The sequence below is a fragment of the Rutidosis leptorrhynchoides genome, chromosome 4, assembly GCF_046630445.1.
Source record: "Rutidosis leptorrhynchoides isolate AG116_Rl617_1_P2 chromosome 4, CSIRO_AGI_Rlap_v1, whole genome shotgun sequence".
Lineage (NCBI taxonomy): Eukaryota > Viridiplantae > Streptophyta > Magnoliopsida > Asterales > Asteraceae > Rutidosis > Rutidosis leptorrhynchoides.
The window spans coordinates 236855907-236872353 of NC_092336.1; positions in this window are offsets into that span (position 1 = coordinate 236855907).

Sequence of the window (16447 nt, forward strand, 5' to 3'; positions counted from 1 at the left end):
CGTAATTATATATATAGAAGTTTGAATATATATATATATGACTTCTACATATAATTAATATTATATTGTAATGTATATATAAAATATATAAATATTCAGATATTTTATTATATAAATAAGTATTACATAACTAATGAAATGTAGGGTTAATATATTACATTTGAGTACAAGTTAAAATATAGTTATTATACTAATAGTATTATTATTATTTCCCTTATTATCATTGATATTAAATATTAATGATTAGCATTATCTTTGTTAATTAATATTATTATTATTACTATTTTTAGTATTATTAATAATAATAATAATATTAAAAGTATTGTTATTATTAATATAATTATAATTATATTACTAATATTAATTATTAATTATTATATATATACATTTATAATCACATAAAGAATCAAAATTCTGTTAAACTTAACTATCGAACTGTATTAAACTTGTTTCCCTGTCTCACCTTTATTATATGTCAATCTAAATTCAGTTATAAGACAAAAATTGATTGGAATCAATATGAGTAAATATATTTTTCTTCATTCTGTTTCACATCTCAATCATGGAGACTAAATTACCACAAACATACAAGCCTCGATCAAATCATGCTACTGTTTTAATCATCTCCATATATTGACCTATTACATATACATTCACATTTACATATACATTCACATTTACATATACATTCACATTTACATCCGATTGATAAAAAAACACATACATAACAACAAACCTTCACCATCATCACCATAACTTTTGATAGTTTATGTTTTCTGTTTACGGATTCAATAGCAAAACCACCACCATCACCGAAACCATCCATCCACCACTTTCCACCACCTTATCAATTACTACTTATCGGATCTTCCTGTTTATCTCCTCCTATGCGACTTCATCAACAAAACAAACAACTATCATCTAAAACCACCAACTTCATCAAGCAAAACAAGATCGAAAACCTACTACTGCTACTGTTTTTCTGTCCTAAAACCAGCACCCAGAACCACCCTACTGCCGTTGATATATTTCTGTTTCTATTAGAATGAACCGGTACTCACTCTCCCCTTTGCAAATTCCATCCGACACGATCCAAACAAAATAATTCACCTTCAGGTATTAGCCAATCTGCAACCCAATCACCTTCTGTTTTGTTGCACACACTCGACAACCATCATCTTTCACTCTCTCGAAACCCACTTGCAATATTAGTGTTCCTATCTGTTGCTGAAGTTTCGCGTTCATAATTATGTTTATCTGTTTCACTCGATTACTATAACCGTTGTACAAACCTAATTCCTGTTTCGATTCTCTACCAAATCAAATATACACCTGGATCACTAACCTGCTCGATACAATTATATTGCTGTTATATTTTGTGTATTTCAGTTCCTATTATGAAAACGAGAATGGTGATATACATTAGATGATGAGAAGATAAAGTAGGATGATGAACTTGACTAATGAGGAGGGTGATTGATGAAGGACTTAATGATAATGGAAAACACGATCTGTTCCAATACTTTATTTGTTGGTGGCCGACAAGTGTAAAACCACGAAACCCTTTATTTATCTATTTTAGCTGCTACCAATTCATTTGCAAAACCACAATATATGTTTTCAATATTGGATCGTATAATGAATTAATATGTTGGGCCGTGAAGAATCATCATGATGGGTCGATGATCTTATGATTGTTGGGACTAGATAATCTCTCTTATAGACTTAGCAACTTGGGCCAAATGGTTGTTTGATATCTAATGGGCCGTAAACTTTGTTTAAGGAATTTAGGCCAGACCTAGTTAGTGACGGGTGTTTTGACAGCAATTTATAAGTGATGATAATGAAGTTACTACATTTATGATTGTAAGGATGATGTAGAATGACGACTAGAATAAGATTATGTTAAAGATGTTAGCATGTGATGATACAATGATGATGAAGTTATGGTATGATTCGAATTGAGGAAGAGGTTAAACTGTTGGTAGAGATTAAAAATTATTCGTGCGAGTTTTAACAAGAAAGAAATGAGTAGCTCAATGGTTAGAGGAAAAGGGTAGAAACAAGAGGTCATGTGTTCGAGCCTGGTCTAGGACTTTATTTTTTTTTAGAACTCACTCTTCAAAGGTTGTAAACTTATTATTATTATTATTATTATTATTATTATTATTATTATTATTATTATTATTATTATTATTATTATTATTAATTAATTAAGTATTATGAGTGTTATTAAAAACTACTAACTATTATCTTTATTATTATTTTTTACAAAAATAATCATTTTTATTATTATTAAAAATTATTATTATTATTATCATCTCTATTAAAAGTATCATTTTTACTAAAATTATCAAAGTTATCATTTTTATTAAACCTATCATGTTTATCAAAATGTAACATTATTAGTAAAGTTATTATCTTTATCTTTATTAAAATTTACATTTTATTATTATTATTATTATTATTATTATTATTATTATTATTATTATTATTATTATTATTATTATTATTATTATTATTATTATTACTATTATTACTATCATTATTATCATTATTATTATTTTTACTACTAGTATTATTATTATTATTATTATTATTATCATTATCATTATCATTATCATTATAACTATATTACTATTATCAATACTACTATTAATATTATTATCAAATATGACTATAAAAATTAGTCATATAGAAATATACTTAACAAAACTATATTAATATAATTATTTCTTTAAAGTATACAAAATAAATACATTTAATTAAGTTACTAATGAAACACCTAATCTACTAAGATAATATTTATAATATATAAATCTAATATATAAAAAAATTGCTCGATTACCAATACATGTGTTAATATAAATAATTGAATATAGGTTCGTGAATCCGAGGCCAACCCTATACTTGTTCAATGTCGTTCTATGTATTTTTACTACAAAATACATTAGGTGAGTTCATTTGCTCCCTTTTACTCTTTATATTTTTGGACTGAGAATACATGCGCTGTTTTTACAACTGCTTTATTGAATGCTTTTGAAATATATTTTGAACTGCGAATACATGAAATGTTTTATAAATGTTTGATGAGATAGACACAAGCAAAACATTCCTCGAATGAATTATTATGCAGACAGAAGTTCTGCGGATTATTATTGAAATATGTGGACATGATAATTGCCACCATTGAATTATGTGGACATGATAATTGCCACCATTAAATTATGTGGACATGATAATTGCCACTATTGAATTATGTGGACATGATAATTGCCACCAGTTGATATGAATGTTATGTATCGAGAGAATGATTTTTATACACAGGTTATGTGTATGTTATTCTTGTGCACAAGATATGTGTACGGTTATTAAGATTTATGAAAGATGTTTTCGTACACGAGAAAGGTGTACTGTATTTAAAAGATATCGCATGTACATTACATGTGGGTATAGGACTCGGGCCCATTTGTACCATGCAGGATTTAAATCTTGTGGTCTATCAAAATGATGAATTTTATTATTTTATGATAAACTTATGAACTCACCAACCTTTTGGTTGACACTTGAAAGCATGTTTATTCTCAGGTATGAAAGAAATCTTCCGCGGTGCATTTGCTCAAATTATATGGAGTCGTTCATGGCATATAGAGGTCCATTCATCGCAATGGTACCAGATGTTATTGTTTTCGTTCAGGAAAATTTGGACGGAGTATGACATGTGGTATCAGAGCGGTGGTCTTAGCGAACCAGGTCAACATTAGTGTGACTAACCGGTAGTTGTTAGGATGCATTAGTGAAGTCTGGACTTTGACCTAGTAATTGTTAGGTTATATTAATGAGTCTGGACTTCAACCTGGTTCGCATGTCAAAAGTTTTGCTTATCATTCTTGTCAAAAATTACCTGCTTATCATCATTAGTCTAGACACATCTTACTGCATTGACTGCATGAATAGTGTATAGACAAAATTCATATCTTAGCGCATCTGCTAATCCATATCTTAGCGTATCCATTACCATAAACTATGCCTGATATATTTCGTAAATTCCTCCGTAATCTACGAAATCTTTTGTTCTATATACATAGATAATCTATGTAATTATGATATCATCCGATATTTGAAAATCATTTCATATCGAAAAATCCTCTATTCAATCGTATGCAATGGAACTCACCATTAGTTCAAGTCCCTCGGATTCCGATATGAAGTCCCACTCCAGCTCCGAGAGCAGCGTCACCAGAATGAATCAATCAATCTGCCATCCCCAATTCATCTGATGGGTTCGTAGTCGGTTTAATAAGTGGAGGTGAGAAAAAGGTAATCCTTCCATCAACCAAATCCATCTCTTGGTGAAGAACCTGAAGCAATCACCGGTGAACCAATCCAAAACACCATTTTCACCCTCATTACCCGAATATCTCGCTATGATTATATACTATCTCAAATTCAAAACCTTATTCACTCGCTCGTTCCTACCGACAATCATCCCGGAGTAATCAAAGAAGTCAACGAGCCTCGCGCCTGAGTTTTAGCCTTAAAAAAAATGGTGCAAAATGTACCAGCTTCAGCAACATCATCAACATCAACAGTACCACCAACAACAGCATCCGCATCCCAAGCCTAAATTTCACAATCTGTCCCACGAACTCAACATCATACGCACCATAGATACCACGGTGTACCAACAGCAATGAACAATGAAGTATTGATCCATAACTTCATTAATATTCTGCGAAGAATATGTAGATCCTAATAGTTTTAGAGATCACTTATTCTAGCTCAAACCGGAAATTAAATGAGTCTAATATTATATTGACTCATTAAATCCATGATTACATCTGAAGAGAATGTATATGTATATATTTTCATAAAGATTGTGATTAAAAATTCTTTCGTACAAACTGTTAATGATGAAAATATTTTAACGGGTAGGTAATACCCGAGGAATATTTAGATTTCACATTAATAAGTTACATTGTACATTCTTCGAATATGATTCAACAGTCATTTACTATCCTACTTACACCCACAGACATACGTATTCGTTCACCAAAGAGTAACCATTTTTATTCAAATTTCATATTGGGATTTTGATCTATCAGAATCCAACAAGTGACATAATGAAGAAAACATTTGACGGAATAAAATTTGTTAGAAACAAACAAATTAACTATGAGAAATTCTGTTAAGAATCCACTCTAACAAAATCCTAGCTAACTGTTCCTAGCTAACTGTGGACTAATCAACTGAGGACTACAAACAGTGAACAATTAAAATGAATAAAAATATTGATTATAACATATGAAACTAAACAATACTTCAAGTTTGCCACTTGATTTTCATCTTGAACCTCATTTATATCTTGACGATTACAATCTGCGTTCAAACCTTTCATGATTCTTGAAAATACCTCAATCGAAAGGATAAACCAACCGTACTTCATCTACGAAAGAAAAGATATATGCATATAGATATGCACCTGAAAAATACTCGGAACTTGAGTAAACGTTTAACACGTATCTGTTGGGAAAATTATGGTCCCACTAATTCCCACCACCCAGCCCAACAATAACAGTAAAGAAATAAGAACACCACAATACAAGAATTTAACGTAGAAACTCCAAAACAGGAGAAAAACCACCGGCCCCCAAAGAGAGAAATTCACTATATCACAAATTGTTACAATGATATAGACGGCTCTCTTAAGCCAACTACACTCTCCAAAATATTTAACTAATACAACTCTCAAACAAGAGTAAGAAAGAAAGAAATAATCAAATACTTAAAGTGTATTGATTGGTGCGATTTGGAAGTGAGGCTTAACACTCCTTTTATAACCAAGTCACCCCCCTCCCATTTCTTCCTCCCACCTATGTGGGATAAACATATCTTCTACTGGCCAAAATAAACCAACAAATCTCCACCTTTTGGATAGAAGAAGATAACCATACTTCCACATTGCGAAGATAACCGACGTAGATGCTTCCTCGACGACAACTTCAAGATCCTCATCTTCATGTCATTGACATTATCTCTAACCCAAGAAATAAAATTTGCATCTTCATCGAACATTGTCAATACCCGACAATCATTGTCATCACAGACAATCATAACTCTTAACAGAATTATCATACTCCACTATAAAATGTATCCCACTTAGAATAAACCCATTCTAAGAATTTCACCTCGGCACATATTGAACAACCAGCTGAAACAATATGGTGCAACTTCTCGTTTGGCTTTTTCAGAAGTTCCATCAGCTACAACATCAGTTTCCACCACACAACCTGCATCAACGCCAAACCAATGCCCATGTGTAAATTGTGGAACCGCTAACAAACATCCCTTTCCATGGTGGCGCGGACACACCATGAGGATGACGTGACTTCAGAGGAATTCGTCACTCTCAGTAACAACGGAGACAATGTTAGCGTCTTTGGAGCCATTTGCCGGATTAGCTCCACCTGGACAATTAACCCTTACATGCCCAGTCTTCCCGCACTTCCAGCATGTCAGATTCTTTCTGGAGTTTCTCTTCTGCCTATCCGAACACAACAGTACCGTAGCTTCTGATGACGAGACTCCGTTACCTTCCAATCTTTTCTCCTCGATAGGAGCTTGCTAGTAACATCTTCAAACTTCAACGTTTCTTTCCCGTACATTAGAATAGGTTTCATGTGCTCATAGGACGATGATAAAGATAATATCAACCTCAAAGCTTTATCTTCATCATCCGTTTTAACTCCAATAGCCTCCAGTTCCGAAACAATACCGTTAAGAATACTTAGATGATTTGAAATCTTTGAACTCCCATCCATACGCAGAGTATGAAATTGTTCTTTAAGACACAACCGATTTGAGATGCCCTTGCCCTGGTACAACTGCTCTAGTTTAACCCAAAGCTCCTTTGCCATTGATAACCCGTGCACAATTGGAAGCACGTTCTTTGCAAGACACAAACGAATCGCACTTGCTGCCCTCAAATCCATATCATCCCATTCTTCTTCATCGAACTTACTGCTAGAATCACTGCCAGGAACAAGGGTGGGTTTACCCTTCAATGCCTTGTGTAAACCAGACTGAATCAACACATCCTTGACTTGAACCTGCCATAAGCCAAAATTGATTCTCCCATCAAATTTCTCTACATCAAACCTCATTGGACTGAACTTCGACATCGTATCTGTATCCTATAAACAACACTTTCTCTGATTTTGCTCACGTTTCGAATAGCCAAAAGATGTAGCAGGTAGCCAGGACCCTTTAAATCGAAAATCCACAACTCGCCACTAACAAATCCAACTATTACTACGAATCAGAAAAAATATTGTCTAACCAGATACCCTATACGATCAATATAACTCGTTTCTGATGTGGACGATCCACTCCCGTGGCAACCACAGAGCATACTCCGACTCCTATAACCGAGACCCCCGTCAAACCTGACGCTCTGATACCAGTTGTTGGGAAAATTATGGTCTCACTAATTCCCACCACCCAGCCCAACAATAACAGTAAAGAAATAAGAACACCACAACACAAGAATTTAACGTGGAAACTCCAAAACAGGAGAAAAACCACCGGCCCCCAAAGAGAGAAATTCACTATATCACAAATTGTTACAATGATATAGACGGCTCTCTTAAGCTAACTACAATCTCCAAAATATTTAACTAATACAACTCTCAAACAAGAGTAAGAAAGAAAGAAATAATCAAATACTTAAAGTGTATTGATTGGTGCGATTTGGAAGTGAGGCTTAACACTCATTTTATAACCAAGTCACCCCCCTCCCATTTCTTCCTCCCACCTATGTGGGATAAACATATCTTCTACTGGCTAAAATAAACCAACAGTATCTGTGCTAGCTTCTTTGGCATTGTTATTACCCAAAATAACTTGGTAATCCCTTTCAAAGTAGCAAATTTTGTCACAGCTCCAACAAGTCAACTTCGACTTTTCATTCAAAGTAGCCTTACTATAATCCTGATATATACAATTACCCTTTTGTTACCGGAGGATTCTTTTATATTCCACCACATTACCAGCAAATGTACCAGCAACCTTTTCGCTCCTTAGTTTAAATCCCTCTGACAAATCACTATATTTATCTATTGAAGTCTCGTCATGTACTCATCCGCATCTTGTAACGAGAACTGCCATAACAATTACCAGGAATCAGCAATCAGTACTTTGAAAACTCACAGCATATCTACATCAACAGTTATATGTATGACATTTATCTCTTAGAATTATGATCTCTCATTCTGAAATTCTGAAAAGCACCCAGTCACAAATCAATACTTTGAATGTTGAAAAAGCTGAATGAAGCAACAGAAACCATAAACAACCGTAAACGACATTAATCATCGAAAGTTTGATGATAAAGAATAGTATGTTGGAAAAGCTCAGAAAAGTTGGAACTGAAAAACGGATTGAGCTAACCACGAAGGAGACCAAGGACAAATACAAGGGCCATACCATATATTCAAAGAATCTAGGTAATTTTGAATACGATGAAACCTTCAACGAATATCTTGCTCCGTACTCATGTGAAAAATCTTGCGAAAAAAAATCTTCCTCATCAACCATCGAACTTAGAAATTCCAAAATATCATCATCAATATCTTCGATATTTCTGAGCATATTTTCATAAATATTCTTGTCCGAAATTATATACCTCTTCATGTTTCCTGTGTATCATTATATTGGAAACATTCAATAGAAAATTTAGTACCGAAAAGCAGATTATGCGAAACTATGAAGAAAGCAGTGAACAAATCACAAAGAATAAGTTTGACTTCAAAGAATCCAAATGATTCAATGTCTGCTAATGTCTTTAGTGAATATCTTGCTCCTTACTCTAAACCCTTGCGAACAATAGTTTCTATCATCCTCTGATCTTAGAAATACCGAGATATTATCGTATCTCTTATTATAAAGATCCTCCATATTTCTGAAGATATTTTCATAACTATTATTATCTGAAATCAATAATCCCTTCGTGCTATCAGTGTTACATCATATAGAAACTGTTAGTTTCTATATTCTGTAAACTTTCGAGTTTAAAATATGAATGTTTTTGAAGTAGTGTTGGAAACTGATGCATGAGTTAGTATAATATAATGACACTTGATCAACTTGATTATATTACAGTAATTCATGCCGAGTTTCTAATGAAACGTGATGATTCTCAGTACCATCATCATGTGCCATTTACACGACTCTTGCATTCTACTCAATCTCTAAACATATTAAGAACATATCTTCTTGATAGTTCTATCTTTTTGAATATTCTAGTAATTTGCCAAATCAAGATCGTGCCATTATGATTTCTTTCTGAGTACATTAACTATGTTCATTTCAAAATCCATACGAATTCTGGACCATTATTTGCTTGACTTGAAGTCGGGAAGAGGAGACAAAAGTATGGAACTCTTGAATTTAAAAGAGAATATAAAGCTCGATAATAACCCCGAAATTACAAACCATGTATATCAATGCGTATAGAAACATAAAGACACGGGAGGATGAAAAACACTATAAACCCAAGAGTATAGTAGAAGTAAATAGATTCTTTCGGCGGTAGATGAAAGAGAAGAATGACAGATATGAAAGTTAAGAATATATCAAGGATCAGAATGGGATGGAGCATATTGATGAATGTTTAAAGTATGAATTGAGGGGGGAAGAATAGAAGGAGTGAGTTGTGAGGAAACAAAGAGGGTGGATTTATAGTGAAATATCCTACATAGCAATCGAAACAGATTACCGCATTAAATTAAAGGAGATCCTAATTTCTTTAATCGCCGAAGAACCAAATATTATTATGAAGATTTTCTTTAAATTCCTCGAATTTTGGAAATCAATCATAACTACGTCATCGGTTAAAACGAATATACTTTCACTCATTTCATTCTCTTGCGATAGCTTCACTTATACTCTTCGCGCAATCAAATTGTTTTATCCATATTACTCAATGATGATAAAATTCTATTTATTAACTCAAATTCGTCATGAAAACATTTTTATAGTTAGCCATGACAACCTCGATCAAATTTCGGGACGAAATTTCTTTAACGGGTAGGTACTGTGATGACCCGGAAATTTCCGACCAAATTTAAACTTTAATCTTTATATGTTTCTGACACGATAAGCAAAATCTGTAATGATGAGTCTCGAAAGATTTGAATTATATATTCATGTAATCAATTACCCTTTGACGATTCCCGACGATTCACGAACTTTTGTGTGTTAATAAATATGTATATGTATATATATATATATATAAATATAATTATATACAATGATTTGAAATAATAGAATACAATTTAATCATTTGAATTGAATATGTAAAATAATATATAAGATAATAATGTTGTGATTAAAATAAATCTATATATGATTTATCAACGTTAACAAAGTATTAAATGTATAATGTTATATTTTGAGGTTATTTGTTTCGATAAATATAAGTAATATATTTATCCACGTAATAACACTTGATATTTAAGATGAAATTATATATATAGAAGTTTGAATATATATATGACTTCTACATATAATTAATATTATATTGTAATGTATATATAAAATATATAAATATTCAGATATATTATTATATAAATAAGTATTACATAACTAATGAAATGTAGGGTTAATATATTACATTTGAGTACAAGTTAAAATATAGTTATTATACTAATAGTATTATTATTATTTCCCTTATTATCATTGATATTAAATATTAATGATTAGCATTATCTTTGTTAATTAATATTATTATTATTACTATTTTTAGTATTATTAATAATAATAATAATATTAAAAGTATTGTTATTATTAATATAATTATAATTATATTACTAATATTAATTATTAATTATTATATATATACATTTATAATCACATAAAGAATCAAAATTCTGTTAAACTTAACTATCGAACTGTATTAAACTTGTTTCCCTGTCTCACCTTTATTATATGTCAATCTAAATTCAGTTATAAGATAAAAATTGATTGGAATCAATATGAGTAAATATATTTTTCTTCATTCTGTTTCACATCTCAATCACGGAGACTAAATTACCACAAACATACAAGCCTCGATCAAATCATGCTACTGTTTTAATCATCTCCATATATTGACCTATTACATATACATTCACATTTACATATACATTCACATTTACATCCGATTGATAAAAAAACACATACATAACAACAAACCTTCACCATCATCACCATAACTTTTGATAGTTTATGTTTTCTGTTTACGGATTCAATAGCAAAACCACCACCATCACCGAAACCATCCATCCACCACTTTCCACCACCTTATCAATTACTACTTATCGGATCTTCCTGTTTATCTCCTCCTATGCGACTTCATCACCAAAACAAACAACTATCATCTAAAACCACCAACTTCATCAAGCAAAACAAGATCGAAAACCTACTACTGCTACTATTTTTCTGTCCTAAAACTAGCACCCAGAACCACCCTACTGCCATTGATATATTTCTGTTTCTATTAGAATGAACCGGTACTCACTCTCCCCTTTGCAAATTCCATCCGACATGATCCAAACAAAATAATTCACCTTCAGGTATTAGCCAATCTGCAACCCAATCACTTTCTGTTTTGTTGCACACACTCGACAACCATCATCTTTCACTCTCTCGAAACCCACTTGCAATATTAGTGTTCCTGTCTGTTGCTGAAGTTTTGCGTTTATAATTATGTTTATCTGTTTCACTCGATTACTATAACCGCTGTACAAACCTAATTCCTGTTTCGATTCTCTACCAAATAAAATATACACCTGGATCACTAACCTGCTCGATACAATTATATTGCTGTTATATTTTGTGTATTTCGGTTCCTATTATGAAAACGAGAATGGTGATATACATTAGATAATGAGAAGATAAAGTAGGATGATGAACTTGACTAATGAGGAGGGTGATTGATGAAGGACTTAATGATAATGGAAAACACGATCTGTTCCAATACTTTATTTGTTGGTGGCCGACAAGTGTAAAACCACGAAACCCTTTATTTATCTATTTTAGCAGCTACCAATTCATTTGCAAAACCACAATATATGTTTTCAATATTGGATCGTATAATGAATTAATATGTTGGGTCGTGAAGAATCATCATGATGGGCCGATGATCTTATGATTGTTGGGGCTAGATAATCTCTCTTATAGACTTAGCAACTTGGGCCAAATGGTTGTTTGATATCTAATGGGCCGTAAACTTTGTTTAAGGAATTTAGGCCAGACCTAGTTAGTGACGGGTGTTTTGACAGCAATTTATAAGTGATGATAATGAAGTTACTATATTTATGATTGCAAGGATGATGTAGAATGACGACTAGAATAAGATTATGTTAAAGATGTTAGCATGTGATGATACAATGATGATGAAGTTATGGTATGATTCGAATTGAGGAAGAGGTTAAACTATTGGTAGAGATTAAAAATTATTCGTGCGAGTTTTAACAAGAAAGAAATGAGTAGCTCAATGGTTGGAGGAAAAAAGTAGAAACAAGAGGTCATGTGTTCGAGTTTTAATTAAGTATTATGAGTGTTATTAAAAACTACTAACTATTATCTTTATTATTATTTTTTACAAAAATAATCATTTTTATTATTATTAAAAATTATTATTATTATCATCTCTATTAAAAGTATCATTTTTACTAAAATTATCAAAGTTATCATTTTTATTAAACCTATCATATTTATCAAAATGTAACATTATTAGTAAAGTTATTATCTTTATCTTTATTAAAATTTACATTTTATTATTATTATTATTATTAATACTATTATTACTATCATTATTATCATTATTATTATTTTTACTACTAGTATTATCATTATTATCATTATCATTATCATTATAACTATATTACTATTATCAATACTACTATTAATATTATTATCAAATATGACTATAAAAATTAGTCATATAGAAATATACTTAACAAAACTATATTAATATAATTATTTCTTTAAAGTATACAAAATAAATACATTTAATTAAGTTACTAATGAAACACCTAATCTACAAAGATAATATTTATAATATATAAATCTAATATATATAAAAATTGCTCGATTACCAATACATGTGTTAATATACATAATTGAATATAGGTTCGTGAATCCGAGGCTAACCCTATACTTATTCAATGTCGTTCTATGTATTTTTACTACAAAATACATTAGGTGAGTTCATTTGCTCCCTTTTACTCTTTATATTTTTGGACTGAGAATACATGCGCTGTTTTTACAACTGCTTTATTGAATGCTTTTGAAATATATTTTGAACTGCGAATACATGAAATGTTTTATAAATGTTTGACGAGATAGACACAAGCAAAACATTCCTCGAATGAATTATTATGCAGACAGAAATTCTGCGGATTATTATTGAAATATGTGGACATGATAATTGCCACCATTGAATTATGTGGACATGATAATTGCCACCATTAAATTATGTGGACATGATAATTGCCACTATTGAATTATGTGGACATGATAATTGCCACCAGTTGATATGAATGTTATGTATCGAGAGAATGATTTTTATACACAGGTTATGTGTATGTTATTCTTGTGCACAAGATATGTGTACGATTATTAAGATTTATGAAAGATGTTTTCGTACACGAGAAAGGTGTACTGTATTTAAAAGATATCGCATGTACATTACAGGTGGGTATAGGATCCGGGCCCATTTGTACCATGCAGGATTTACATCTTGTGGTCTATCAAAATGATGAATTTTATTATTTTATGATAAACTTATGAACTCACCAACCTTTTGGTTGACACTTGAAAGCATGTTTATTCTCAGGTATGAAAGAAATCTTCCGCAGTGCATTTGCTCAAATTATATGGAGTCGTTCATGACATATAGAGGTCCGTTCATCGCAATGGTACCAGATGTTATTGTTTTCGTTCAGGAAAATTTGGACGGGGTATGACAATCTACATCAACAGTTATGTATGACATTTATCTCTTAGAATTATGATCTCTCCTTCTAGAATTCTGAAAATCACTCAGTCACAAATCAATACTCTGAATGTTGAAAAAGCTGAATGAAGCAGCAGAAACCATAGACAACCGTAAACGATCATAATCATCGAAAGTTTGACGATGAAGAATAGTATGTTGGAAAAGCTCAGAAAAGTTGGAACTGGAAAACGGATTGAGCTAACCACGAAGGAGACCAAGGAAAAATACAAGGACCATACCATATATTCAAAGAATCCAGGTAATTCTGGATCCGATGAAACCTTCAACGAATATCTTGCTCCGTACTCATGTTAAAATCTTGCGGAAATCTTCTTCATCAACCATCGAACTTAGAAATTCCAAAATATCATCATCAATATCTTCGATATTTCTGAGGATATTTTCAAAAATACTCTCGTCCGAAATTATATACCTCTTTGTGCTTCCTGTGTATCATTATATTGGAAACATTCAAGAGAAAATTTAGTACCAAAAAACAGGTTATGCGAAACTATGAAGAAAGCCGTGGACAAATCACAAAGAATAAGTTTGACTTTAAAGAATCTAAATGATTCAATGTCTGCTGAAGTCTTTAGCGAATATCTTGCTCGTTACTCTAAACCCTTGCAGACAATAGAATCCATCATTCTCTGAGCTTAGATATTCAAAGATATCATCGTATCTTTCATTATAAATATCCTCCATATTTCTGAAATCATTAATCTCTTCGTGCTATCAGTGTTACATCATATAGAAACTGTTAGTTTCTATATTCTGTAAACTTCGAGCTTAAAATATGAATGTTATTGAAGTAATGTTGGGAACTGATGCATGAGTTAGTATAATATAATGACACTTGATCAACGTGATTATATTACAGTAAGTCATGCTGAGTTTCTAATGGAACGTGATGATTCAAAGATCATAACGTCATTATGTGCCATGTTACACGACTCGTTCATTCTACTTCACCTTCTGACATATCAAGAAAATATATTTGATGTTATGCGAGGTGTATATAAAATAGCTTTATATTTTAGCAGAAAATACTATTAAATACGATACAATTTTACACAAGATATTTATTTATTTAGAGAATGGATATACTTAAACCTTGCTACAACACTTATAGGCAGTGTACCTAATCGTACAGTAGTGTAGTTTTTAATAAGTCCGGTTCGTTCCACAGGGAAAATCTTTAAACAAAGCTTAACACTATATTAGTTTACTTTTATAAAAATACAAATATATATATAAGTAATATTATTATTATAAAAGGGGGGTTTTTACCGTTTAATGACCGGTTTGTCGATTTTAATTCTTCAGTCGCAGTTAAAACCAAATGTAAAATATTAAATAAAAGATTTAATTTAAAGCGTAAAGTAAATAACGATAATGAAATTAAGAATAATAAAAGTGCGATAAAATAAACTTGCGATAATTAAAAAGTACGATAATTAAAAGTGCAATTAAATACAATAACAATAAATAAAAATGCGATAATTAGAAGTGAAATTAAATATAAAATAAAAGAAATTAAATATGAAATAAAAGAATTATGCTTATTTAAACTTCCGTAACCATGATGTTTGACGTGTTGATTTTAGTTTTATGCCCATGGGTTAATTGTCCTTTGTCCTGGATTATTTGTCCGTCTGGTTTTTGTCCATAACAGTCCATCAGTCATAAATATAAAGTGCGAGTGTCCTCGTCAAATTATTCTTATACCCGAAGTTAAATATTCCAACTAATTGGGGACTTAAACTGTAACAAGATTTTAATACTTTGTTTAATAATTACACCAGGATGTCGACTGAGTGTAACCCAAGGTTTTAATATTTTGTTATCAATTATACCAAGTGTCCTTGTACATAATTTCACCCCTGTTTTAATTATTCTAGTGGCTATTAATCCATTCCCGTGTCCGGTTAAATGAACGATTATTCGTACATATAAATACCCCGCCCATCGTGTCCGATCGAGTGTATATGGTAATTTATAGGGACGCCCAATTGTAAATCTTTATATTAACATTAACAAACTATCATTTAGTTAAACAAATATAAAGCCCATTAATAGCCCATAGTCTAATTTCCACAAGTGTCGTTCTTTTGTTCAAACCCCAATTATGGTACAAAGCCCAATTACCCAATTTTAGTAATTAGCCCAACATCATGATTACTTCAGATTAAATAAGCATAATAATAACTTAGCTACGAGACATTAAATTAAAAAGGTTGAACATAACTTACAATGATTAAAAATAGTGTAGCGTTACACGGACAGAATTTCGACTTACACCCTTACAACATTTGCTAACATACCCTTATTATTAGAATTATAATTAAAATTAAAATTAAAATTAAAATATAAATTATAAATATAAATATTACGTATATAGATAGA